At 43.4% G+C, this 27,769-nt stretch overlaps 1 non-coding gene across 1 annotated transcript; it reads right to left on the reverse strand.

Moving 5' to 3' along the window:
• Positions 1-16,428: 16,428 nt before the first annotated feature.
• Positions 16,429-16,566, reverse strand: LOC119936524. Its single transcript, XR_005453793.1, has one exon. It is a non-coding gene; the product is annotated as a small nucleolar RNA SNORA7 (small nucleolar RNA).
• Between the last annotated feature and the right edge of the window lie 11,203 nt (positions 16,567-27,769).

The following is a 27,769-nucleotide window of genomic DNA, read 5'->3' on the forward strand; positions in this document are numbered from 1 at the left end:
TGGGTTCTAATCCCCGCTCTACCACTTGCCTGCTGTGTGACCATGGGCAAGTCACTTCACTTCTCTGGGACTCAGTTCCCTCACCTGTAACATGGGGATTCAGACTGTGAGCCCCATGTGGGACATGGACTGTGGCCAAACTCATTAGCTTGTATCTATTTCAGTGCTTAGGGCAGTGCCTGGCAGATGCTAAGCACTTAACAAATACCATACCTAATAACAATAAAATGTCATAGATAAACCTACAGGTAGACAGAAGCAATGGAGAATAATAATAATAATAATTATGGTATTTGTTAAGTGCTTACTATGTGCCAGGCACTGTACTAAGCTGTGGGGGTGAGGAGTTTTTGCCTGATGCATAGGTGGATTGGTAGCCACTGGAGATTTTTGAGGGGGGGAGAAACATATCCAGAGCGTTTCTGCACAAAGATGATCTGGGCAGCAGCGTGAAGTATGGATTGAAGTGGGGAGAGACAGGAGGATGGGAGATCAGATAGGAGGCTGATGCAGTAATCCAGTCGGGATAGGATGCTGCTTCCACCCATATAAAGGATCTGTACATAGGTCTCCTTTGGTTGGTGGGAGTGGGATCTGAGTACCCAAGTGCAAAGGTGAGGAAAGTGCTGAAGTGGCAGTTGGGTGGGGAGGTGAGTGTAATCAGGGAAGGCTTCCTGGTGGAGTTGTGCTATGAGAAGGGCATTGAAGATGGGAGTGGTGATCTCCTGGATGTGAAGTGGGAGGGAGTTCCAGGCAGGAGGGAGGATGCAAGCATAAATTTCATGGTAAGTGGGTCAAGAATAAGGCACAATGAGTAGGTTGGCATTATAGGAGTGAACCTATGGGCTTGATTGTTTGAGAGAGGGGCAAGGATAAGTAGGGAGGAAAAACTGATTGAGTCCCTTAAAGCTGAGGGTGAAGGATTTCTATTGGATGTAAATGTGGATTGGGAGTCACTGGAGGTTTTTGAGGAATGGAGAGACCTAACAACACTTTAGGGAAATGGTTCAGACAGTAGAGTGAAGCGTGAATTGCGAAGCGAGTCTGGATTCTGAGGTTCGTGAGGAAAGTGACTCGATAATTTAATCAGGATATGACTAGTGCCCAGACCAAGGTGATGACAGTGTGGGTGGAAAGGAAGACTGGATTTCGGAGATATCATGGAGAACAATTGACAACATTTTTGGGAGAAGCAGCGAGGCTCAGTGGAAAGAGCACGGGTTTTGGAGTCAGTCGTCATGGGTTCAAATCCCGGCTCGGCCAATTGTCAGCTGTGTGACTTTGGGCAAGTCACTTCATTTCTCTGTGCCTCAGTTACCTCATCTGTAAAAATGGGGATTAAAACTGGGAGCCCCCTGTGGGACAACCTGATAACCTTGCAACCTCCCCAGTGCTTAGAACAGTGCTTTGCACATAGTAAGTGCTTAACAAATACCATCATTATTATTATTATTGATGTGCATATATCTACAATTCTATTTATCTATTTTGATGGTATTAACTCCTGTCTACTTGTTTTGTTTTACTGTCTGTCTCCCCCTTCTAGACTGTGAGCCCATTGTTGGGCAGGGATTGTCTCTATCTGTTGCCGAATTGTTCTTTCCAAGCGCTTAGTACAGTACTCTGCACGCAGTAAGCACTCAGTAAATATGAATAAATGAATGAATACGTTAGGTGCTTACAGTGTTAGAGGCACTGTACTAAGCACTGGGGTGGATACCAGGAAATTGGGTTGGACACAGTTCCTGTCCCACATGGGGCTCACAGCCTTAATCCCCATTTTACAGATGAGGTAATTTAGGCTACCAACTTATGTTGCCAACTTGTACTTCCCAAGCGCTTAGTACAGTGCTCTGCACACAGTAAACACTCAATAAATATGATTGATTGATTGATTAGGCACAGATAAATTAAGTGATTTGCTCAAGGTCAAACATCAGACAAGTGGTGGAGCCTGGATTAGATCCCAAATCCTACTGGCTCCTGGGCGTGTGCTCTAACTGCCAAGCCACACTGCTTCCTCTTACCTGATGTGTGACCTTGGGCTGGTCACTTAACTTCTTTGTGCCTCAGTTTCTTCATATATAAAATGGTTCACTACCTGCTCGCACTCTTAGACTGTGAGTCTCATGTGGGACTGGGACCGTGTCCAACCTGATTACCTCGTTCTTACCTCAGCATTTTGGGGAATTGCTTGGCACATAGTAAGTGTTTAACAAATACTGCTATTGTGTCATTATTGTTTTTATTTCCATGTTGCCATCAACAAGCATTAACTGACCACCTACCTAATGCCTAGCGTGGCTTAGAACAAACTATACAGACCTAATCTGTTTACAACAGATGGAGAGAAAGTTGTCATGGACAACTCAAAAGCACAAAGTAAAACCCAGATAACTGTTGAAATGTCAAAGTCTTCCAAAATAAGCCTTTCACGTAATACACTTTACTTATTTTGGAAGACTTTGGCAGGCTTTTCCCTGCCAAGGTTTGTGTCTGTTAATGTCTCTCTCCCCGTCTAGACTGTAAGTTTGTTATAGATAGGGAACGTTTCTGCTAATTCTGTTTTATTGTGCTCCCCTTAGTTTAGTGCTCTGAACATATTAAGGACTCAATAAATACGATTGATTGAAGGTTTGTTGCATGGGCTATATCTCTTCCTTAAGATTTTAGACCCTTTTACCTGTCTAAATCGGGACAAGGAAAATTAGCCAAAGGGAAACATTTTTCCATTTAAAAGTTCTGACTTCTGTATTTTGTATTTTCTGACTTTGGTATTCTGCCATGATGCCTCAGACTGGCATTATCATTCATTCATTTATTCATTCATTCAATTGTATTTATTGAGCACTTACTGTGCTAACCCAACAACGGGCTCACAGTGTCTAGAAGGGGGAGACAGACAACAAAACAAAACATGTGAAGTTCTTACCCTAAAAATTTCCTCTCCCCCACCTCCTCTTCTCCTTAAATCAACTCCAATTCTGTTGGTGGTGAGAATTCTCCCAGCCTGGAGTCAAAAAGGCCAGCTCCCAGGAGAGCAACATGAATTTGTTCTATCCTGTACCCCCCACATTTAGGCTGTAAATACAGAGTTTGAAGCAAATTGGAAATTTGACCATCATCATCATCATCATCAATCGTATTTATTGAGCGCTTACTGTGTGCAGAGCACTGTACTAAGCGCTTGGGAAGTACAATTTGGCAACATATAGAGACAGTCCCTACCCAATAGTGGGCTCTGATTATTATGTGCTTAATAATAATAGTAATAATAATAATCCTCTCCCCCTCCTTCCCCTCTCCATCCCCCCGCCTTACCTCCTTCCCTTCCCCACAGCACCTGTATATATGTATATATGTTTGTATGTATTTATTACTCTATTTTACTTGTACATATTTATTCTATGTATTTTATTTTGTTAATATGTTTTGTTTTGTTCTCTGTCTCCCCCTTCTAGACTGTGAGCCCAGTGTTGGGTAAGGACCGTCTCTATATGTTGCCAGCTTGTACTTCCCAAGCGCTTAGTACAGTGCTCTGCACACAGTAAGCGCTCAATAAATACGATTGAATGAATGAATGAATAATATGAATAATGGTGGCATTTGTTAAGCGCTCACTATGTGCCAAGCACTGTTTTAAGCACTGGGGGGATACAAGGTAATCAGGTTATCCCACATCTTAAGGGCTCACAGTCTTAATCCCCATTTTACAGATGAGGTAACTGAGGCCCAGAGAAGTTAAGTGACAGCAGACAAGTGGCAGAGTCGGGATAGAGGAATGTGGACAGCCAAACCAGATGATTCTGGCTGCCGCCCGAAAGATCCGTTTTAGGTGTTTTTATTGATTAAATTAACCAAAGTAATTGTCACATCTCCTTCCATTCCAACTCTCCACTGTGGCTGTCTGGATTGATCAAATTCACCGCTTTACTCTGTGCCGAAAGGATGAGTGATTTGCCTGTAAGAGAAGCAGCTTTCTAAATGGCATTGTTTAGCGTACTTATCCCAATTGGAATTAACATTTATTGAGGGCCTCAGGGTAGATGTCAGTGCACTAGGCACAATTTCATTATTCAGCAGTGGGACATAAATCAATCCATCTGTTCAGCACCATTTTGCATCTGGAGTTGTAGCCAGTTGATTTATGCGACTGGTATAGGTTTTTTTTTGTATATGGTATTCATTAAATTCTCACTGTGTGCCAGATACTGTACTTAAGCACTGTGCTGGGTACAGCATAATCAGCATGGTTACGGTTCTTCTGTAGAATCCCTATCCTATCGATCAGTTAACTGCGGCACAGAGACATTAACTGGCTTGCCCAGGGTCAAACACCAGACAAGTGGCATAGCTGGGATTAGAACCCAGATAATAATAATAATAATAATAATAATAATAATAATAATAATAATAATAATGGCATTTATTAAGTGCTTACTATGTGCAAAGCACTGTCCTGAGCACTGACGAGGTTACAAGGTGATCAGATTGTCCCACAGGGGGCTCACAGTCTTAATCCCCATTTTACAGATGAGGTAACTGAGGCCCAGAGAAGTTAAGTGACTTGCCCAAAGTCACACAGCTGACAATCGGCGGAGCCGGGATTTGAACCCATGACCTCGGACTCCAAAGCCCGTGTTCTTTCCACTGAGCCACGCTGCTTCTCTATCCTTCTTACTCCTAGACCCTTGCTCTACCCACTAGCCCACACTGCTTTGTTGTTTGTCTTTCTTTAAGCAGATATTTCATTGTGAATCAGCTATGCTCAGAACCAATCAATCGAGGATATTTACTGAGCCCTTACTGGGTGCAAAGCAGTTGTGGGAGTACAGTTCAACAGAACTTACATTCAAGAGAGCTCACAGTCAGAAGCATAGGCTTTTAGCAGTTCGACACATTTCCTGTCCACAGTGAGCTTACATTCAAGAGAGCTCACAGTCAGAAGCATAGGCTTTTAAGATCAGTCTAGGAGAGTTACTCAGTCTTTCCTGCTGATGGTCTTTCCTCCAGATATTGTCTTGGGTCTTTCGGCCCACGTAGATTTCAATTAATCAATCAGTGGTGCATATTGAGCATTTACTGTGTGCAGGACATTGTATTAAGCACTTGGGAGAGTGCAGTACAGCAGATTTGGTTGACACAGTCCCTGCCCACGAGGAACTTATAATAATAATGATGGTATTTGTTAAGCGCTTACTATGTGCCAAGCACTGTTCTAAGCTCTGGGGCTGATACAGGGTAAGCAAGTTGTCCCACACAGGGCTCACAGTCTTAATCCTCTTTTTACATATGAGGTTACTGAGGCACAGAGAAGTGAAGTGACTTGCCCAGTGTCACTCAGCTGACAAGTGGTGGAGCTGGGATTAGAACCCACGACCTCTGACTCCCAAGCCCGTGGTCCAGAGGGGGAGGAATACATTAAAATGATTAAATAAACAGGGGTTATGCACATGAGTCTAGACTGTGAGCCCACTGTTGGGTAGGGACTGTCTCTATATGTTGCCAACTTGTACTTACCAAGCGCTTAGTACAGTGCTCTGCACACAGTAAGCGCTCAATAAATACGATTGATTGATTGAGTCTTGTGGTGCTGAGGATAGGGTGGATACCAAGTGCTGGAAGGGTACAGATCTGAGTGCTTGAGCAATACAGAAGGGAGAGAGCATAGATTGTGCTTTTCCCTCAGGTTTGGGCAGAAAAAAATGGTGGCTTTTGGATGCTGGTTGCTGGAATTACTTTCTCTGCTGGAAGTTCTGATTTGGGGCTGGTCTGTTTTAATGTCCACAGCAGTCTCCCTTCCACTCGCCTCCAACAGCGTGTCTCAGTGTAAAGAGCAAGGGCTTGGGAGTCAGAGGTCATGGGTTCAAATCCTGGCTCTGCCACTTGTCAGCTGTGTGACTCTGGACAAGTCACCCAACTTCTCTGTGTGTCAGTTACCTCATCTGTAAAATGGGGATTAAGACTGTGAGCCCTGCGTGGGACAACCTGATTACGCTCTATCCACCCCAGTACTTAGAACAGTGCTTGGCACATAGTAAATGCTTAACAAATACCATCATTATTATTATTATTGTTATTATTATTCCAACAATTCCCAGCATTTTTTCCTCTATAGCAGCAGGTGGCTGAGGAATGATGGTGTCCAGAGAAGCTCCTCTACCAGAGAAGTAGCATTGTTTAGTGGTTAGAGCATGACCTTGGAGTCTGAGGGACATGGGTTCTAATTCTGACTCCGCCACATATCTGCTGTGTGAACTTGGACAAGTCACTTAATTTCTCTAGGCCTCAGTTACCTCAACTAGGGGATTAAGAGTGTGAGCCCCATATGGGAAAGGGGCTGTGTCCAACCTGATTAACTTGTATCTACCCCAGTGCTTAGAACAGTGTGTGGCATATAGCAGGTGCTTAACAAGTCCCATAATTATTATTACTATGTCTTTGGCAAATACTGTTTCCTTTCCTCTTGCCCCATGCCCACCTGACATATACTCACCCCCTTGGCAGGGGTCTCTGTAGCTACCGTCTCAGCAGGGCAAGCAACTGATTTTTTTTTCTTAAGGTATCTGTTGCGCAGTTATTATGTGCCAGGCATTGTATTGGGTGCTGGGGTAGGTTCAAACTAATCAGGTTGGGCACAGTCTGTGTCCCACATGGGGCTCACAATCTTAATCCCCATTTTACAGATGAGGGAACCGAGGCACAGAGAAGTGAAGTGACTTGCCCAAGGTCACACAGTGGACAAATTGGAGAGCCGGGATTTGCACCCAGATTCTTCTTTCTCCCAGTCCCACGCTCTGTCCGCTAGGCCTCTCTTCACACTCAAGAGGGGGTGTTGTCCATCAGTAAGACCGCACATACCAGATGCCCCTTAACTGACCCAAAATGAGATGTATGTTATATTAAGAACATTATATTACGTGCTTTATGCCGTCTCTGCCTCAAATATAATGAAGACATATCGAGGCTTTTACGGAAATGTAGAGCATGTGACTGGATGGACTTCTGACCCTTTTCATTGTTTCAGAATCATTCTTTTCTCCTTCTAGGTCCTGTAGGGAGGGCTACTTCTGAGCCGGGTGATTCAGTGCAGACAAGGCAGAGGGGAGGCTGGGTGTTGGAAATAAAAGTCCCTTGCAAAAATGTGTTTAATGCCTTTTGAGTAATAATAATTGTGGTTTTTGTTAATGCTTACTATGTGTCAAGCAATGCTGTAAACGCTGGAGAAGATACAGGATAATCAGATCAGGTAGAGAAGCAGATGAGAAGCAGCGTGGCTCAGTGGAAAGAGCGTGGGCTTTGGAGTCAGAGGTCATGAGTTCAAATCCCAGCTCTGCCAATTGTCAGCTGTGTGACTTTGGGCAAGTCATTTGACTTTCTAGACTGTGAGCCCACTGTTGGGTAGGGACCGTCTCTATATGTTGCCAACTTGTACTTCCCAAGCGCTTAGTACAGTGCTCTGCACACAGTAAGCACTCAATATGTATGATTGATTGATTGACTGATTGATTCTCTGTGCCTCAGTTCCCTCATCTGTAAAATGGGGATTAAGACTGTGAGCCCCCCGTGGGACAACCTGATCACCTTGTAACCTCCCCAGTGCTTAGAACAGTGCCTTGCACATAGTAAGCACTTAATAAATGCCATTATTATTATTATTAGTAGTATTAGGTACAGCCCATGTTTCATATAGGGCTCACAGTCTAAGGAGGAAGGAGAACAAGTATCGAATCCCCATTTTGCGGATGAGGTAACTAAGACTTCCAGAGAAGTCAAGTGACTTGCCCGAGGTCACACAGCAGGCAAGTTTCAGAGATAAGATTAGAATCCAGATCTTCTGACCCACATCCGTGCTCTTTCCACAAGACCATGCTGCTCCAGAGTACCTGTAGGGGACAGAACAGCTGCAACCGGGCTGCCCAATATAAAATTGGATAAATAGTCACCCTTCCAGAGGTGAAACTGAAACTCCTCTTATCCCTAGTTTCTTGGGCCATATCTTGCAGAGATAAGTGTACCTCAGAAAGAAAACAATGCCAAGAGTGATTCATTATTATTTAATAGGATTCCTTTGGGTTTACTCCTCTTTTCTCCTACTTCCTCCTTTTCCCTTCCCCGAAAGTAAATTGTATGAATCAGTAACAATCCTTTCTTGGGGGCCTTTCTAAGGATTAGTGGCAGAGGATGAATCGATAGCTTAAGGGCTTGGAGCAAACACTCCTCCCAGTCTGATAAGACCCCAGGACATTCCTTGAGCTAAAGGGGTAATTGTTTGGTATTTATCATGCATATAAAAATCGTCTTCCGTTATATGTTTAAAGGGAAAAATCTGTGATTCTCTACAGGGGGATTCTTCTGCAATGTGAAAGGTAAAATGACACTGCCTTCTGCCTTCCTCTTCCAAGAAATGAGTAGTAAAGAATGAGAGGGTGGGTTAGGTAAACCAGTGACCTTTTGGCAAAACAATTGAAAAATGGGATAAAAATGTGCTAAGCTTTGGAAAATCTGTGCCCTCCAGCTGCGGGATGACTCCTCCCACCTGACACAGGTTTAAAAAAAAAAATCAACTGTCTTTTCTTTTTCTCACTGGACCTTTGTAGGAACCTAGAGGGACTGGGACTGAATAAACTGTCGCTCTGTGAGAGTTTCTATCCGTTCTAAAAGTTTTATCAGAATCTTCTGTCATGTCATGTTGAAAAGTTGGTCCACAGTCAAATTTTGAAATATTTTCTACAAGAGTCCTTTGATATTTATCTTCTGTCTCCAACTGAAAACAATCACAGTGTTTGTTTTCTTTCTGATACCGTGTGTGGACAAGTTATACAGTAATTTCTTTGGTGGAAAGTATCCAAAATATTTGATTATAATCTCTCATCCAGGCTAGAAACACTGGATTTTTTTTTTATCCTTTCGGTAGCAGTTTTGTCTTCTAAACTCTTAGTTACAACCCTTCGAAATTATTTGTGTATAATCTGGTATGGTAAGACTGTAGATATTCTCCGGGATAAATTCTTACCCAAATTTGAATATTTATTTCTACCTTGAATCTGCTTGACTTGGCAGTTTGTTCAGCAGCTAGGCAATGCTAGCACTTCAAAAAATGTAACTCTTCTTAGGGTTGGGTGCTTCCATCTCTTTTTGTGGTATATAAATGTACCAACTCTATGGGTGAAAATTCTCTATCCACTTAGCACACCTTCAGTGTGACTCATTCAAGTTGTTGCTATTATTATGATATTTGTAAAGTGCTTATTATTTATCAGACATTGTTCTAAACCCTCGGTTAGATACAAGTTAATTAGGTCGGACACAGTCCCTGCCCCACACGATGTTCGCAGTCTAAATAGGAGGAAGAAGCAGATTAGGTTAGATTAGATTAGGAGGAGCAGTGTGGTTTGTTGAATAGAGCACAGATCTAGGAGTCAGAAGGTCTTAGGTTCTAATCCTAGCTCCACCACTTGTCTACTGTGTGACCTTGGGAAAATCACTTCACTTCTCTGGGCCTCGGAACCTGATTAATTTGTCTCCACCCCAGTGCTTGGAACATAGTGCTTAACAAGTACCATATTAATAATAATAATAATTATGGTATTTAAGTGCATACTATGTGAAAAGCACTGTATTAAGTGCTGGGTTAGAAACAATCAAATCAGATTGGACACAGTCTCTGTCCCACGTGGGGCTCACACTCTCAACCCCCATTTTACAGATGAGGTAACAGGCCCAGAGAAGTAAAGTGACATGTCCAAGGTCACACAGCAGACAAGTGATGGAGCCGGGATTAGAACCTAAAATCTTCTGACTCCCAGGCTTGTGCTCTATCCATTATGCCATGCTGCTTCTCTATTTATTATTATTATTAGTAGTAGTAGGGAGAAGAGATAATGAATCCCCATTTTACAAATGAGGAAACTGAGGCACAGAGAAACTGTCATATGCCCAATTTCACACAGAAGGCAACTGGCAGAGTTGGCATTAGAACCAGAGTTTACTGCCTCCAAAGCTCATGCACTTTCCCTTGCTTTCCATGGTTCTCAGGTTGTGGGGCAGGTCACTATTGTAGTTATGTGGTACCATAATAATAATAATAATAATGGCATTTATTAAGCACTTACTATGTACAAAGCACTGTTCTAAGTGCTGGGGAGGATACAAGTTGATCAGGTTGTCCCACGAGGGGCTCACCATTTTAATCCCCACTTTACAGATGATATAACTGAGGCACAGAAAAGTTAAGTGACTTGCCCAGAGTCACAGAGCTGACAAGAGGCAGAGCAGAGATTTGAAGCCATGACTTCTGACTCCAAAGCCTGTGCTCTTTCCACTGAGCTATGCTGCTTCTCTCCCCTCCCTCAGTATCTACACTGCTCCTTTGGTGTTTTTAGAATCTAGAGACAACTGGAAGGTGGTGGTAGCCCAGAGAGTAATAGCAAAAGTATTTATTAAGTGTTACTGACTATGGCCCCTCTCAGGGTCCACACCTGGATAGTTTCCATTACTCTACCGATCCTGACTATGGAAGGGAGAGTCAAACAGAGGCATTCTATTTATTTTATTTTGTTAGTATGTTTGGTTTTGTTCTCTGTCTCCCCCTTTTAGACTGTGAGCCCACTGTTGGGTAGGGACTGTCTCTATATGTTGCCGATTTGTACTTCCCAAGCGCTTAGTACAGTGCTCTGCACATAGTAAGCGCTCAATAAATACGATTGATGATATCCATTCCATTCCTAGCTTGGGCAATGGCAATTGAGGAAACAATGTGGTACTCAGAGGACCTGGGTTCTACTACTGTCTCTGCCACTGGTCTGCTGTTAAAAGAAGCAATGTGGCTCAGTGGAAAGAGCCCGGGCTTTGGAGTCAGAGGTCATGGGTTCTAATCCCAGCTCCGCCACATGTCTGCTGTGTGACCTTGGGCAAGTCACTTAATTTATCTGAGTCTCAGTTACCTCATCTGTAAAATGGGGATTAAGACTGTGAGCCCCGCATGGGACAACCTGATCACCTTGTATCCCCCCAGCACTTAGAACAGTGCTTTGCACATAGTAAGTGCTTAACAAAGGCCATCATTATTATTATTCTGTTTCTCAGCTTCTTCATCTGTAAAATGGGGATTGACTCTTACTACCTCATACATAGAGCTCCATGTAGGACAGGAATTCATTCAATCAATCAATCAATCAATCGTATTTATTGAGCACTTACTGTGTGCAGAGCACTGTACTAAGTGCTTGGGAAGTACAAGTTGGCAACATATAGAGACAGTCCCTACCCAACAGTGGGCTCACAGTCTAAAAGGGGGAGACAGAGAACAAAACTAAACATACTAACAAAATAAAATAAATAGAATAGATATGTACAAGTAAAATAAATAAATAAATAAATAGACTAATAAATATGTACAAACATATATACATAAATACAGGTGCTGTGGGGAAGGGAATGAGGTAAGATGGGGGGGATGGAGAGGGGGAGGAGGGGGAGAGGAAGGAAGGGGCTCAGTCTGGGAAGGCCTCCTGGAGGAGGTGAGCTCTCAGTAGGGCCTTGAAGGGAGGAAGAGAGCTAGCTTGGCGGATGGGCAGAGGGAGGGCATTCCAGGCCCGGGGGATGATGTGGGCCGGGGGTCGATGGCGGGACAGGCGAGAACGAGGTACGTTCTCGAGAATGAGGAATTGTGACCAACTATCTTGTACTTACCCCAGTGCTTAGTAAATACCCCGATTATTATTATCATTATTATTATTATTATCCCAAAAGGGGCTTCTCAAAAATAGGGTGGGATATAGTGGGGCACTTTTATTACCATCCTCTTCCCCAGCTTCCAAATGTGCCTCTGGCTCACACACTGTCAATTTGAAGCTGAAGCCCAAGACTCTAATATCTGACATGATTAGCCCTGGTTGAACGGTACAGTTGATTGCATTGATTCAGCAGTTCTAGGTCCACTTTTCATCCTTGCCCACAGTTTATGTCAAAGTAACCAAAAAAGAATCACTGTCATGTAACACAACTGAAGATAAATAATGCAAGCTGAGCTGCTCATTTATTGATCAAAGCTTGGGGAAGTAGCATGGTTTAGTGGATGGAGCATGAGTCTGGGAGTCAGAAGGACCTGGGTTCTAATCCCAGCTTTGCCATATGTCTGCTTGTGACCTTGGTCAAGTCACTTCACTTCTCTGTGCCTTAGTTACCTCATCTGTAAAATGTGAGCCCCATGTGGGATAGGGACTGTGTCCAACCTGATTACTTTGTATCTTGGCACTTAGTAAGCGCTTAACAAGTACCATTATTATTATTATTATTTAGCTGTGACATTTAAGTGCTTAGTATGTGCCAAACACTCCCCCTTGTCCCCCTCTCCATCCCCTGCATCTTACCTCCTTCCCTTCCCCACAGCACCTGTATATATGTATATATGTTTGTACATATTTATTACTCTATTTATTTATTTATTTTACTTGTACCTATCTAGTCTATTTTATTTTGTTAGTATGCTTGGTTTTGTTCTCTGTCTCCCCTTCTAGACTGTGAGCCCACTGTTGGGTAGGGACTGTCTCTATATGTTGCCAGCTTGTACTTCCCAAGCGCTTAGTACAGTGCTCTGCACACAGTAAGTGCTCAATAAATATGATTGATTGATTGATTGAAATGCTGGGGTAGATACAGTGACATTAGATCAGTCAGTCACTGTCCCACATGGGGCTTACAGTACAAAGAAGAGGGAGACTAGGTATCTTAACTGCATTTTACCTGTCACAGAGAAAGCAATGAACTGAGTTGCCCAAGGTCACAGAGTAAACAAGTGGCAGAGCTGGAATTAGAACTCAGGGCTCCCAACTCCAGACCTGTGCTCTTTCCACTAGGCCATGCAGCTTCTCAAGCATGAGAGCTCCTAGTGCTTTTCAAACCTTTAGTAATTTTTTCATAAAAATCTCCTCGAGTTGGCTAAATGATTGTTCCATGCTTATATAAAATCATGCCAGTAAAATCTGGTTTGAAAGTATACCAGGATTCCTGGCATAATCATTTGCAGGTCATTTTACATGTATTAGCATGTTGGATTCATGAATCTATCTCTAGATATAATGAATGAAGGACTATTTATTGCAAAACCTAAAATCCATAGTGCATAACTCTCAATCGCCATCCAACATTCAATCATGACCTCATCCATCAGCTTTCTCCCCTCTACTTATCCTCTCACCCCCTCCCATTACAACCTAGCCGACATCACTGTAATGCTGTACTCATTGTGCCTCAGTGTAATCTCTCTCATCATCATCCTCTTGCTCACACCCTTAACATCTGGCAAGCCACTACTCTCCCTCTCTTCAAAGTCTTACTAAAATCACATCTCCAATAGAAAGCCTTCCCTGATTAATCCCTCATCTCCCCATCCTATTTTCTCTTCCTCCTATGGCACCTGTGAACTTGAGCCCATAGCTCCTATGAACTTAAGTGCTCACTCCACACACACCACCCCCAAATCCGTAAACACTCATGGACATGTATTTATACTTGGTTGTGTCCCCTACCTGTTATTTCTTTAAATGTTAGTCTCTCCTCGATAAATTGTAAGCTTCCCGAGTGCAGAGAACATGAATACTAACTCCGTTGTACTCTCCCAAGTGCTTAGCACAGTGCTCTGCACACTGTAAGTAATAATAATAGTGGCATTTATTAAGCACTTACTATATGCAAAGCACTGTTCTAAGCACTGGGGAGGTTACAAGGTGATCAGGTTGTCCCACGGGGGGGGGGCTCACAGTCTTAATCCCCATTTTACAGATGAGGTAACTGAGGCACACAGAAGTGAAGTGACTTGCCCAAAGTGACACAGCTGACAATTGGCGGAGCCGGGATTTGAACCCATGATCTCTGACTCCAAAGACGGTGCTCTTTCCACTGAGCCACGCTGCTTCTCAAGTACTCAGTCAATACCTCTGATTGATTGATTGACAGCCAGTCCAGTGTTCTGGTGATAATAGTCCTCTATCTAGACTGTAAACCTGTGGTAGGCAGGGACTGTGTCTGTTATATTGTACCTCCCAAGTGGTTAGCACAGTGCTCTGCACACAGTAAGAGCTCAATAAATACGGTTGACTGGCCCACTAATGGTGTGCATTGAGAAAGTTAGTGTGAATGCTGAAATGCTTTTGGTATAGAAACAAGGCTTTTGTGAAGGAAATGACAGGGCTAATCTTTTCATAGCAAAAGTATGCGCAGGAAGATCAAGACGGAATATAAATGAACTGGGTGCTAAGCATTCATTCATTCAATCGTATTTACTGAGCGCTTACTGTGTGCAGAGCACTGTACTAAGAGCTTGGGAAGTACAAGTTGGCAACATATAGAGAAGGTCCCTACCCAACAGTGGGCTCACAGTCTAGAAGCATAAGAAGCTAGGCACAAGAAATTTGTGACAAAAGCATTAAAATGTATGGATCTTAAAGGAGAAATAATGACCTGGTTACAGCCACCAGGGGATGTAATATAGGGTATCAACTTTTTTTTTTTTAATTATTTTTGCAAGACTGGGTTAAACCCGTGATTTTAAGAATAAGCCTGGGGATAATTGTTAGCAGTCTTAAATGCAGCCAGGCAAATCCAAGTGTAAAGGTAACTATTTGTTGCTTCAGCCTTGGGCTCCCTGGATTCTCCTTCCCTCTCTCTCCTCTACGTTCATTTCCTCTTCCAAAATAAGAAGGGAAAGACCAAGACCACGATGCTGGGATGAGTGTGCAGGTCAGCAGTTCTTGTGTGGGACCATCCGGGAAAAGGAAAAGGAAGGCGCCTGCCCGGCTGTTGATATATCCCCTGGCTGGGTGTGTACCTTCCTTTCCTCCTGCCTATCCAGATGACTTCTGTTCATCCTCTTGACACTGCCTTCCTCCCACACTCACATGCCGTCCGCAGAAGCAGCGTGGCTTAGTGAAAGAGCCCGGGCTTGGGAATCAGAGGTCGAGGGTTCTAATCCCGTCTCCGCTGATTGTCAGCTGTGTGACTTTGGGTGAGTCACTTCACTTCTCTGGGCCTCAGTTACCACATCTGGAAAATGGGGATTAAGTCTGTGAGCCCCACGTGGGGCAACCTAATTACCTTGTATCTACCCCAGCGCTTAGAAAAGTGTTTGGCACATAGTAAGCGCTTAACAAATATTGGAGAAGCAGCATGGCTCAGTGGAAAGAGCCTGGGTTTGGCCGTCAGAGGTGATAGGTTCTAATCCCGGCTCTTCCGCTTGTGAGATGTGTGACTTTGGGCAAGTCACTTAACTTCTCTGTGCCTCAGTTACCTCATCTGTAAAATGGGGATTAAGTCTGTGAGCCCCAAGTGGGACAACCTGATCACCTTGTATCCCCTTCAGTGCTTAGAACAGTGCTTGGCACATAGTAAGTGCTTAACAAATACCATCATTATTATTATTATTATTAGCTGTGTCTCTGGGTGGGGTGGGGGGTCCTGTAGACATGGAGCCCTGCAGAGCATATGAAAGTGAAAGAGTTAAGAAATAGGTACCCGCCCTCTTCACCTAACCCCACTACACCCATGTAACTGGCAATGGGTTTCCACCGTAACTGTAACTGGGGTTGTTTGGAGTGGGGGTTTCCTTGTGTTCTTTCTAACAGGTGGAGGAGGTGAGAGGAGAGTCTCTAGACTGTAAGCTCCTTGAGGTCAGGTGACATGTCTACCAACTCTGTTGCATTATACACTCCAAAGCACTTAGTGCAGTGCTCTGCCCATGGTAAACACTCCCTGACTAAGCCCTCCTTTCTTCTCCTCTGGCTCCCTTCTGCGCCGCTCTTAGTTGCTCCTTCATTCATTCTCCCTCCCATCCCCACAGCACATGAATATATTCATTCATTCAATCATATTTATTGAGCACTTACTATGTGCAGATCACTGTACTGAGTGCTTGGAAAGTACAGTTTGGCAACAGAATCTGTCTTGTCTTATGCTGTCGAGTCATTTATGACCCATAGTGACATCACAGACACATCTCTCCCAGAACTCCCCACTCTCCATCTGCAATCATTCTGGTAGTGTATAATAATGATGGCATTTATTAAGCACTTACTATGTGCAAAGCACTGTTCTAAGTGCTGGGTAGGTTACAGGGTGATCAGGTTGTCCCACGGGGGGGCTCACAGTCTTAATCCCCATTTTACAGATGAGGGAACTGAGGCCCAGAGAAGTGAAGTGACTTGCCCAAAGTCACACAGCTGACAATTGGCGGAGCAGGGATTTGAACCCATGACCTCTGACTCCAAAGCCTGTGCTCTTTCCACTGAGCCGTGCTGCTTCTCTGTATCCACAGAGTTTTCTTGGTAAAAGTACAGAAGTGGCTTACCATTGCCGTCTCTGTGCAGTATACTTGAGTCTCTACCCTCAACTCTCCCTGGTGTCACTGCTGCCCAGCATGGATGAGTTTTGACTTGTAGCAGATTGCCTTCCATTCACTAGCCACTGCCCAAGCTGGGAATGGAATGGACAGGCCTCTGCTTAACTCTCCCTCCCGTTGCCAAGACTGGTAGAGTACTGGAAACTCTCCAGGTGTGACCCTGAGAAGGGGTATATATCTGTAATTTATCTATTTATCTATTTGATCTATTTGTTTATATTAATGACTGTCTCCCCCTCTAGACTCTGAGCTCATTGAGGGCAAGAAAGTGTCTTCTTGATATTATATTGCACTCTCCCAAGCACTTAGTACAGTGCTTTGCACATGGTACGCACTCAAAAAATATGATTGAATGAATAAATACCATCTAGAGGAGTGGCATGCTGAAAGACTTATTTAGCGTTTCAGTTCCATGGCTTTGAATAATATTTATATTTATATAAATTTAAATAAATTATTTAAATTTATATAAATTTATATTTATAAATCTTAGAATGGTATGACCTACAGAGTTAACATTAACATTGCTTCAATTTACTTTTGAGCCCTATTGGCCCTATCTGGGGGTTCCTGGGCACTGTAGTGAGCCCGAGGGAGGTACAGAATGGAAGCAACATCCTTCCAGACACATAATCCTGTCTAAAGGGGAGAATCACTTGCTGAGTAATAATGATCTGGATAGCCATTTTCTTCACACATCCTCAGGTATACTTGAAGAGGTTTCAAAAATATACTGTAATAATAATAAGGATGATGATGGTATTTGTTAAGCGCTTACTATGTGCCAGGCACTGTTCTAAGCGCTGGGTTAGATACAGGGTAATCGAGTTTTCCCACATGGGGCTCACAATCTTTGTCCCCATTTTACAGATGAGATAACAGAGGCAAAGAGAAGTTAAGTGGCTTGCCCAAGGTCACACAGCAGACAAGTCGTGGAGCTGAGATTAGAACCCCTACCTGAGGTCATAAAAGACTGACAGCAGGATCTTGGATGTGTTGAACAATGGCTCACATCCTTGGTTTGGGCTCTACACCATGTCTCTTTGCATATGCATATACATATAATATATATATATATATATTATATATATGTAGATGCATATATACATATATTATATTTTTTATATATGTATTTTATACATATATAAGAATCTGTAATTTATTTATCTATGTATATTAGTGTCTGGCCTCCCCCTTGACTGTGTGCTTATTGTGGGCAGGGAATGTATCTGTTTATTATTATATTGTACTCTCCCAAGTGCTTAGTACAGTTCTTAGTATACAGTAAGTGCTCAATAAATACGATTGAATGAATGAAGGTGCAGTTCTGGGAGGTGTGGGGAGAAATGTGGAAAGGAGGGAACATCTCCCTTGTGGCATGTGTTCCTTTCTTCAGATGGTCTTCTGTTCCTCCCTCCCAACCCAGGAAAAAATCAAGTTGTTTACTTCTAGTAAAGATTAATGGCACCTCAGTTAGTTTAAAACTGAAATGGCTCAAGGACCTTCAGCTATAGGGAGAAATGAACTTGTGGTAGATCAGGAGTGAAAGGAGAACCCTGGTGGAAATTTTAGAATTGGTTCTAATAGAGACCTTATTTTGGAATGTAATGTACATGCTAAGAATACCATTTTAAAATTAACTTGAAATTATCTTTGATCTATTTTTTAAGAAGCCTTGTTTGACCTGCTGAATATGTAACACCCTTTCAATCGAATAGTATTTATTGAGTGCTTACCGTGTGTAGTGCAATGTACTAAGCTTTTGGGAGAGTACAGCACAGAGGAGTTGATAGACACTTTTCTTGCCCACAGTGAGTTTACAGTCTACAGGTCTTATTATTTATTGACATTTTAATGGAGGTTTGCTCCAAAGTACATTGACTCCTTTCAGAATAGAGGCTTTATTTCCTAATCTGATGCCCTGGACTAGATTCTGACTAACTGGTTTCTAGCCCTATCTAGGTGAGTCAGTACTCCCACATCTATTGATTGTTTCTTTAGCTTCAGAGTTGAAGATATTAGGAGGCTGGACTGATGTGTTTACACATCCACAAATTATTGAATATTACCATTTTTTTAAAAAACAACTTAAACTCTAGTTAGTATTCATCCATTCTAACCACCTGTGCACATTGATTCATTCAATTGTATTCACTGAGTGCTTACTGGATGAAAAGCACTGTACTAAGCCCTTGGGAGAGTACAATACAACAACAGACACATTCCCTGCCCACAACCATGCGTCTTCAATAATACTGCAAGCCAGTTGAAACTGGATTGTGTTGTAAGACCCTCCTAGCCAAATCATCCAATACGGCAGAACTGAATCATTCATTCAATTGTATTTATTGAGAGCTTACTGTTTGCAGAGCACTGTACTAAGCACTTGGGAAGTAAAAGTTGGCAACATATAAAGACGGTGCCTACCCAACAACGGGCTCACAGTCTAGAAGGGAGAGACAGACAACAAAACAAAACTTGTAGACAGGTGTCAAAACTGAGTAGATAAAATTATAGCTGTATGAATAAGGCAGAACTCAAAGCAGCATGGCCTACTGAGTAGTCCCTGGGCCTTGGAGTCAGAAGGACCTGGGTTCTGATCCCAGCTCCACCACTTGTCTGCTTTGTGACCTTGGGGAAGCCACTTCACTTCTGTGCCTCAGTTACCTCATCTGTAAAATCAGCCCATATGGGGCAGGGATTACGTCCAACCTGATTAGCTTGTATCTCCCCATCGCTAAGTACAGTGCCTGGCTCATAATAAGTGCCTAACAAATACCATTATTGAAAAAAAAACTAACTGTTTATCACTGACTCAACAGATTCAGTCCATTTCCCTTCTACTGCTAAGAATGAGTTGCCTTCTTTGGCCCAACTCTTAGCTTTTTCCATGGCCCTCTCCTGTGTGAGGAGGAAAACAAAAAGACTGTTCTCTTAGAACTGGTTTCCTCTGCAGCCCTTGGCAAAGTTATTTCTTTTATTGCTTCAAGAGGAAAGCAAGTAATTCAAGGTTTCCTTGAATTTACACCTGAACTCTGGATAGGTACATTTACAATTTACAAGTTGGATTCACCAGGATAAGAGGGAAGACTGCTGATTTTGCCACTTGAGAAAGCAACATGGCCTAGTGGATAAAGCATGGGCCTGGGACACAGAAGGACCTGGGTTCTGATTCCGGCTCCGGCACTTGTCTGCTGGGTGACCTTGGGCTACTCACTTAATTTCTCAAGTTACCGCATCTGTAAGATGGGTAGTAAGATTTTGAGCCCCATGTGGGACAGGGAATGTGCCCATCCTGATTTGCTTGTATCCACCCCAATGCTTAGTACAGTGCCTGGCACATAGTAAGCACTTAACAAATACCAAAATTACTTTTATTATTGTTATTGCATTTTGACTCATTCAGTTGTTAGGGCACTAGCTATTAAGTTAGATGGTGTCAGCTTTTTACTCAACTTATGGAGATGCTGTTGCTGATATAAGGCATCCTCAGTCAGTCAGTATTTAAGTGCTTACTGTGTGCAGAGCACTATACTCAGTGTTTGGGAGAGAAAAATACAGCAATAAACAGACATTCCCTGTCCAAAACAAGCATACATTCTAGAGGGGGGGGCAGACATTAACAGACATTAATAAACAAATAAATAAATTACAGTTCTGTACATAAATACTGTGGGGATGAGATGGGAGAAGGAAAAAGGGAGCAAGTCAGGGTGACGTAGAAGGGAGTGGGAGAAGAGAAAAGAGTGCTTAGTCAGGGAATGCCTCTTGGAGGAGTTGTGTCTTAAATAAGACTTTGAAGGAGTGGAGGGTAATTGTCTCTCAGGTATGAAGAGGGAAAACATTCCAGGCCAGAGGCAGGATGTGATTGAGAGGTCAGAGGTGAGATAGGCAAGGTCACGGTACAGTGAGAAGATTAGCACCAGAGGAGTGAAGTGTGTGGGCTGCGTTGTAGTAGGAGAGTAGTGAGGTGAGGTAGAAGGGGGCAAGGTGATGGAGTGCTTTAAAGCCAGTGGTAGGGAGTTTCTGTTTGATGTGGAGGTGGTTGGGCAACCACCTAAGGTTTCTTGAGGCATGGGGAAACATGGACTGAACAGTTTTGTAGAAAAATGATCCAGGCAGCAAAGAGATTTGGGCAGAGAAGCAGCATGGCAGAGTAGATAGAGCATCAGCCTTGGAGTCAGGAGGTCACGGGTTCTAATTCTGACACCAGCACTTATCTCCTTGGGCAAGTCACTTCACTTCTCTGTTACCTCAGTGGTAAAATGGGGATCGAGACTGTGAGACTCATGTGGGATAGGGACTGTGTCTAACCCGATTTGCTTGTATCCATCCCAGCGCTTAGTACAGTGCCTGGCACATAGTAAGTGCTAAACAAATACCACTATTATTATTATTAGTGAAGTATGGACTGGAGTGAAGGAGGCTGGAAGATCAGCAAGGAGGCTGATACAGTTATTAAGGCAGGGTTGGATAAGTGACTGGATTGATGTGGTAGCAGTTTGGAGAGGAAAGGGTGGATTTTAGTGATGTTGTGAAGGTCAAACCAAAAGGATTTAGTGATGGATTGAATGTGTGGATTGAATGAAAGAGAGGAGTCAAGGATAACACCAAAGTTCCGGGCTTGTGAGACAGGAAGAATGGGGGAGCTGTCTACAGTAATGGAAAAGCCAGAGGGAGGACAGGGTTTGGATGGGAAGGTGTCACCCGTCGTCTGGGGACGGGTTCGTTCAGTGATCAGCGAGGCGAGAGAGAGAGAGAGGCCGGGGACGGAAAGCCTAAGTTTTATGTAAAATTTATTCCGCGAGGTGAATTGAATTTATATAATTGTTTAGGCGCAATGGATTGAGTTTCCCTTTCGGGAGGAATATAATCAATTAGCAATATTAGAGCTTCCCTACACAGGAGGAACACAATCATCCGTTAATCGCATGTGGGTGAGTTGGTTAACTCTCACCCATGTGCACTTCCCACTCGGGAAGAATCCACTTACTTTCCCACATGGGAAGAATTCATTACATTACCCGCGCACGTGGTGGGCGGCTAGCTCTCACAATGTGCTCTCCCTACATGGGAGGAATCCAGTCATAATTCCCATCAGCAGCGGGATACCTGGGTCCCACCCACGAGACACTCACCCATCCCGCGGCCCTTGCCTCAGTGTGTTGGTCCTGGTTGTAGAGCGGCCATCTGGCCTTCTGGGCAGGGAGAGACACGTGGGCTGCTGCTCCAGCTGCTGCGTGTCCTGGTGTTCTGACCCCAAAGGTCAGAGGCGACAGGTATTTATTGCCTGTGCCCCTAGGCCATTCCAGCTTCCGGCCTCAGTCTATCCAATCTCTGCCCTCCCCCGCCTCCTCCATACCTAATTTGATTGGCACGGGGGCGAGGGACACCTTCTGTATTCCCAGCTTGGGCTGTCAATCTAGCAGATTTGGTCGTGGGGGCGGTATCCCACCCTCACTTCCGAGTTCCGCCTACTGGCTCAGGTGGTCACGAGATAGCTTTTGACCTTGAGATGGCCAGTACCCGAGGGTCACCTCGGGACAGAAGGTAAGTTCTGTTTTAGACATGCTAAGTTTGAGGTGATGGGAGGACATCCAAGTTAATATGTCTTGAAGTCAGGAGGAAATGTGAGACTGCAGAGAGGGAGACAGATTAAGGCTGGAGATGTAGTTTTGAGTATTATCCACCTAGCTGAATCCATGTGAGCAAATGACTTCTCCAAGAGAGTGGGTGTAGATGGAAAATAGAAGGGGACCCAGAACTGATCCTTGAGGGACACCATAGTTATGGGGTGGGAGGCAGACAAGGAACCTGCTAAGGAGACTGAGAATGATTGGCCAGAGAGATGAGGAGAACCAGGTGAGGACATTGTCAGTGAAGCCGTGGTTGGATAATATTTCCAGAAGAAGGGGGTGGTCCACAGTGTCAAAAGCAGCTGAGAGGGCCGAGGAGGATTAGGATGGAGTAGAGGCCATTGAATTTGGCAAGAGGAAAATCATTGGTGACCTTTGAGAGGGTGGTTTCTGTGGAATTAAGGGGATGGAAGCCAGATTTGAGAGGGTCAAGGAGAGAATTGGAGGAAAGGAATTTGAGACAGCGGGTGTAGACAACTTGCTCAAGGAATTTGGAGAGGAATGGTAGGAAGGAGATGGGGTGATAACTGGAGGGAGCTGTAGGTTCAAGGGAGGGTTTTTTTCTTAGGATAGGGGAGACATGGTTGTGTTTGAAAGCAGTGGGGAAGAAGCCATTGGAGAGTGAACAGTTGAAGATGGCAGTTAGGGAGGGAAGAAGGGAGGGGGCAAATATTTTGATAAGGTGAGAAGAAATGGGGTCAGATGTGCAGGTGGAGGGAGTAGATTTTGAGAAAAGGTAGATCTTTAGGGATAGTGCTGGAAAAGATGGGAGAGTTGAAGAGGAGGCAGGAGGGGGAAGGGAAGGGCAGGAGAGATTTTAGGGAACTCATACCTGATAGTGTCAATTTTCTCAAGGAACATAAGTGGCCAGGGATGGGGAGGTGGGAAGATAGGGGTTTTGAGGAGGGAGTTGAATGCCTGGAACAGCTGATGGGATCAATGGGCACGGGTGTCAATAAGGTTTGAGAAATAATTTTGCCGGGCAGAGGAGAGAGCAGAGTTAAAGCACACAAGGGTAAACTTCAAATAGACCAAGTCAGCCTGATATCTAGATTTCCACCAGAAGTGCTCTGCGGTTCACGCACAAGAGCAAAAGAGGTAGACTGTAAAGGTGACCCGCAGTTATGCACAGGCATAACTTTTTTGAAAGATAAAATGCCTGAACTTCTTCAGAGTCTGTTCAGTGTCAGTTTAGAGCATATATTTTTGTACCCACTCTGGATGGTTCACTGTATTAGGTGCTTGAAAATTACAAAAATGTAAACATTAGTTTCTGTCCTTAGTTTTACAACCTAAAGGGAGAGATGGACAAAAACAATGTACAGTCAGTCAATCATATGTATTGAGCACCTAATGTGTGCAGAGCACTATACAAAGCATTGGGGAGAGTACAATATAACACATTCCCTGCCCACAATGAGTTTACAGTCCAGAGGGGGAGATAGACATGAATATGAATAAATAAAATTACAGATATGCACATAAGTGCTGTGGGGCTGGGAGGAGGGATAAATGAAGGGAACAAGTCAAGGTGGCACAGAAGGGAGTGGGAGAAGAAGAAAGGGGGGACTTAGTCAGGGAAGGTCTCTTGGAGATGTACCTTTAATAAGGTTTTGAAGGTGGGGAGGGTAATTGTCAGATATGAAGAGGGAGGGCATTCCAGGCTAGAGGCAGGACATGGGCGAGAGGTCAGTGGCAAGATAGATGAGATCGAGGTACAGCGAGGGGGTTAGCATTAGAGGAGCGACGTGTTTGGGCTGGGGTGTACAAGGAGAGTAGTGAGGTGAGATAGGAGGGGCCAAGTTGACTGAGTGCTTTAAAGCCAATGGTGAGGAGTTTTTGTTTGATGTGAAGGTGGATGGACAACAACTGGAGGTTCTTAAGGAGTGGGGAAATGTAGCGTGACCATTTTTATAGAAAAATAATCTGGGCAGCAGAGTGAAGTTGGGAGAGACAGGAGGTGGATTGGTCAACAGGAGGCTGATGCAGTAATCAAGGTGGGATAGGATAAGTGCTTGGATTAATGTGATAGCAGTTTGGATGGAGAGGGAAGGATGGATTCCACCCAGCACCCTCCACTCCTCTGCCGCTAATCTCCTCACCGTGCCTCGTTCTCGCCTGTCCCGCCATCGACCCCCATCCCACGTCATCCCCCGGGCCTGGAATGCCCTCCCTCTGCCCATCCGCCAAGCTAGGTCTCTTCCTCCCTTCAAGGCCCTACTGAGAGCTCACCTCCTCCAGGAGGCCTTCCCAGACTGAGCCCCTTCCTTCCTCTCCTCCTCGTCCCCCCTCCATCCTCCCCATCTTACCTCCTTCCCTTCCCCACAGCACTGTATATATGTATATATGTTTGTACATATTTATTACTTTATTTATTTTATTTGTGCATGTCTATTCTATTTATTTTATTTTGTTAGTATGTTTGGTTTTGTTCTCTGTCTCCCCCTTTTAGACTGTGAGTCCACTGTTGGGTAGGGACTGTCTCTATACGTTGCCAACTTGTACTTCCCAAGCGCTTAGTACAGTGCTCTGCACACAGTAAGCGCTCAATAAATACGATTGATTGATTGATTGATTTTAGCAATGTTGTGAAAGTCCAACCAATGGGATTTAGTGATGAATTGAAAATGTGAATATTCTTTCATTCAATCATGTTTATTGGGTGCTTACTGTGTGCAGAGCACTGTACTAAGTGCTTGGGAAGTACAAATCGGCAACATATAGAGATCGTCCCTACCCAACAACAGGCTCACAGTCTAGAAGAGGAAGACAGACAAAAAACAAAACAGGTAGACAGGTGTCAAAACCGTCAGAATAAATAGAATTATAGTTTTATGTTATATGCATATCATTAATAAAATAGAGTAGTAATTATGTACAAGTAAAATAAATAAAATAATAAATCTGTACAAATATATACAAGAGCTGTGGGGAAGGGAAGGGGGTAGGGCTGGGGGGCAATGGGGAGGGGAGGAGGAGAGAGGAGGAGGAGAATATACAAAGGACAGAAATGAAGATCATCAAAAATGTATGATTACTACCAGTACAAACAATACAAGCACACCAGAACAATCAGTGTAAACAAGATCGACAATAATGTGATCTTGGCTTCTTAGAGTTCCTTTCTTCTGATCCTTTAAGAGCAGTTGTGCCTACGGTCACACCGGTCTTTTCAACATCTTTGCAGATAGGTACTAAGAAGTAACAATTATTCTCCCCATTTTATAGATGGGTGGAACCGAGGGCCAAAATGGTTTTGTCACGTTCAAGGTCACACATCTCCTCTGGGGTTCAGCAAGGAATAGATCAATTATCAGTCAATCAATCAATGGTAGTTATTGAGTGCTTACTGTGTGCAGAGCACTGTACTAGAGAAGCAGCGTGGCTCAGTGGAAAAGAGCCCGGGCTTTGGAGTCAGAGGTCATGGGTTCAAATCCCGGCTCTGCCAATTGTCAGCTGTGTGACTTTGGGCAAGTCACTTAACTTCTCTGGGCCTCAGTTCCCTCATCCGTAAAATGGGGATGAAGATTGTAAGCCCCCCGTGGGATAACCTGATCACCTTGTAACTTCCCCAGCGCTTAGAACAGTGCTTTGCACATAGTAAGTGCTTAATAAATGCCTTACTAAGCACTTGGGAGAGTACAATATAATCGAGTTACTGACTTCTAAATCAGTCAACCCTCGTTTGGCTATACTGCCTCTATCCAGCATCAGCACCAGTAGATTTTACAGTGTTCTGCCCACAGTAAGCACTCAATAAATACAACTGAATGAATGAAAAAATGAATGAATGACTTGCCTACTGATTATTCTTCCCACAGAATTTTCAGGATGCATTGCTAAGGTGGCACATGGTGAAACTGGAGTGAAAAACAGCCAGTTAACAACAGGACAGTAGAGTTTTGATTACTGTCAATTAGTTGCCTTTCTCTAGTACATCATGTCATACTTATAACTGCGTAGTTTTCCTTTTTGGCAAGTTGATTAATGGATAATCTTTCCTTATTTTCAGCTTTCTTCATCTCTTGTTACATTTCAATGGTTTTGCTTATTTTTCTGTGGGCTGCTGCGTCTTGATTCAGTATCTGAAATTGTTTTGACATGTTTTCTCAGAGCGCGAAATCATATCATTTATCTTAATTCTTTGGAACAAGCTAGCCCAAGTTTACAGTATGTTAAATCTCCTGGGGTTTTGCTGTAGAGTCAAGCATAGTAGACATTTGGCAAGAAAAAAAAAATTAGCTTTTAATTGAAACTGTATGGGGGAGGAAGAGATGTGCCACCATAATTTTTGAGGTTTTGAGAGTTCAGCCTCATCAATATTTCAGATTCAAATTTCAACAAGTTTAGTTTTGCAGTGATCCCCTTAAAGTAATAGACACCTCATGTCCATATCTTTCCTTCCCAAATTGTGATTCGTAGTAATAAGGACAAATATTAAGGTCAGCACACAATGTTCTAACCAATTCTCTGGTTCCCTGAATGTAAACAAAGTATTTAAAAGCAGAACTACAAACTTTTTAAGTGCACCTGACTTCTAACTGCCCTTTCCTGAGGCAAATAAAATACTAGAAAACAATCCCAAGAAAATATTCCTGTTCTTAAGTCATTAATTCCTAGTCCCAAGATTCAGCAATGTATGAGTAGGATCGCCTTGGATCCCTGTAAGAAGTTTTTTGTTTTTTTAACATTTACTGACAAATTCTAGGCTATCAGCTGATGTGTAGAAAGGAGAAGATAAGCTGACTGAACTGGACGGAATTTGAATGGTAACTGAGCCTCCCGGCTGTTCCTAGAAAAAGTCATTTAAAATGAAACTCTTCATAAATCAAATAGGACCAATGGCATTTACTATGGAGGATTTTGTGATGAACTTTAAACTTCTACTAATAATGATGATAGAAACAACTGGTTTTAAGCTTTTACTATTTAACAAGTACTATATTAAGCATTGGAGTAGTTGCAAAATTATCAGGTCCCACATAGAGTTCACAGTCTAATTAGGAGGGAGAACAGGAGATGTTTTCAATTTGATTGTGCATCTAGGGGAATGAAACCCTAGAACATTAGCGATGTTCAACTGTCTCCACGAGCAAGAGATTTGGACCTGCATCTTGAATCCTGTAATGCAGGATCTGAGGCAAAAATATGTTCATCTTCTTTTCAGATTATTCGTAGCTCACTAGTTCTGTGAAAGGTTTTATGCATCTAGTGAGGACATGATGCACATGGTCTGAAGAAACTGTTTACTTCTCTTTAGATCATCTGACCAAAGCTATCCGTACTGGGATTTGTACCGAGTCATTGGTGCCTAACAGCTGGGATCTTTAGTCACCCAAGGCATTTCAGTCGCTGCCATTAGAGACCTTACTTCAGTTTGGGTTCAGCAATAGTGCAAAGCCAGCGGTAGTCAGACTGTTTCCCTTAAAACCCACACATAGGATCGCCATGTCTTCCCCTTACAATGATAATAACAATAATGACATTTATTAAGCACTTACTATCTGCAAAGCACTGTTCTAAGCACTGGGGAGGTTACAAGGTGATCAGGTTGTCCCACGGGGGGCTCACAATCTTAATCTCCATTTTCTAGATGAGGTAACTGAGGCCCAGAGAAGTGAAGTGACTTGCCCAAAGTCACACAGCTGACAATTGGTGGAGCCGGGATTTGAACCCATGACCTCTGCCTCCAAAGCCCATGCTATTTCCACTGAGCCATGCTGCTTCTTTACCTAGC

Source organism: Tachyglossus aculeatus, chromosome 1 (assembly GCF_015852505.1).
Source record: "Tachyglossus aculeatus isolate mTacAcu1 chromosome 1, mTacAcu1.pri, whole genome shotgun sequence".
Classification (NCBI taxonomy): domain Eukaryota; kingdom Metazoa; phylum Chordata; class Mammalia; order Monotremata; family Tachyglossidae; genus Tachyglossus; species Tachyglossus aculeatus.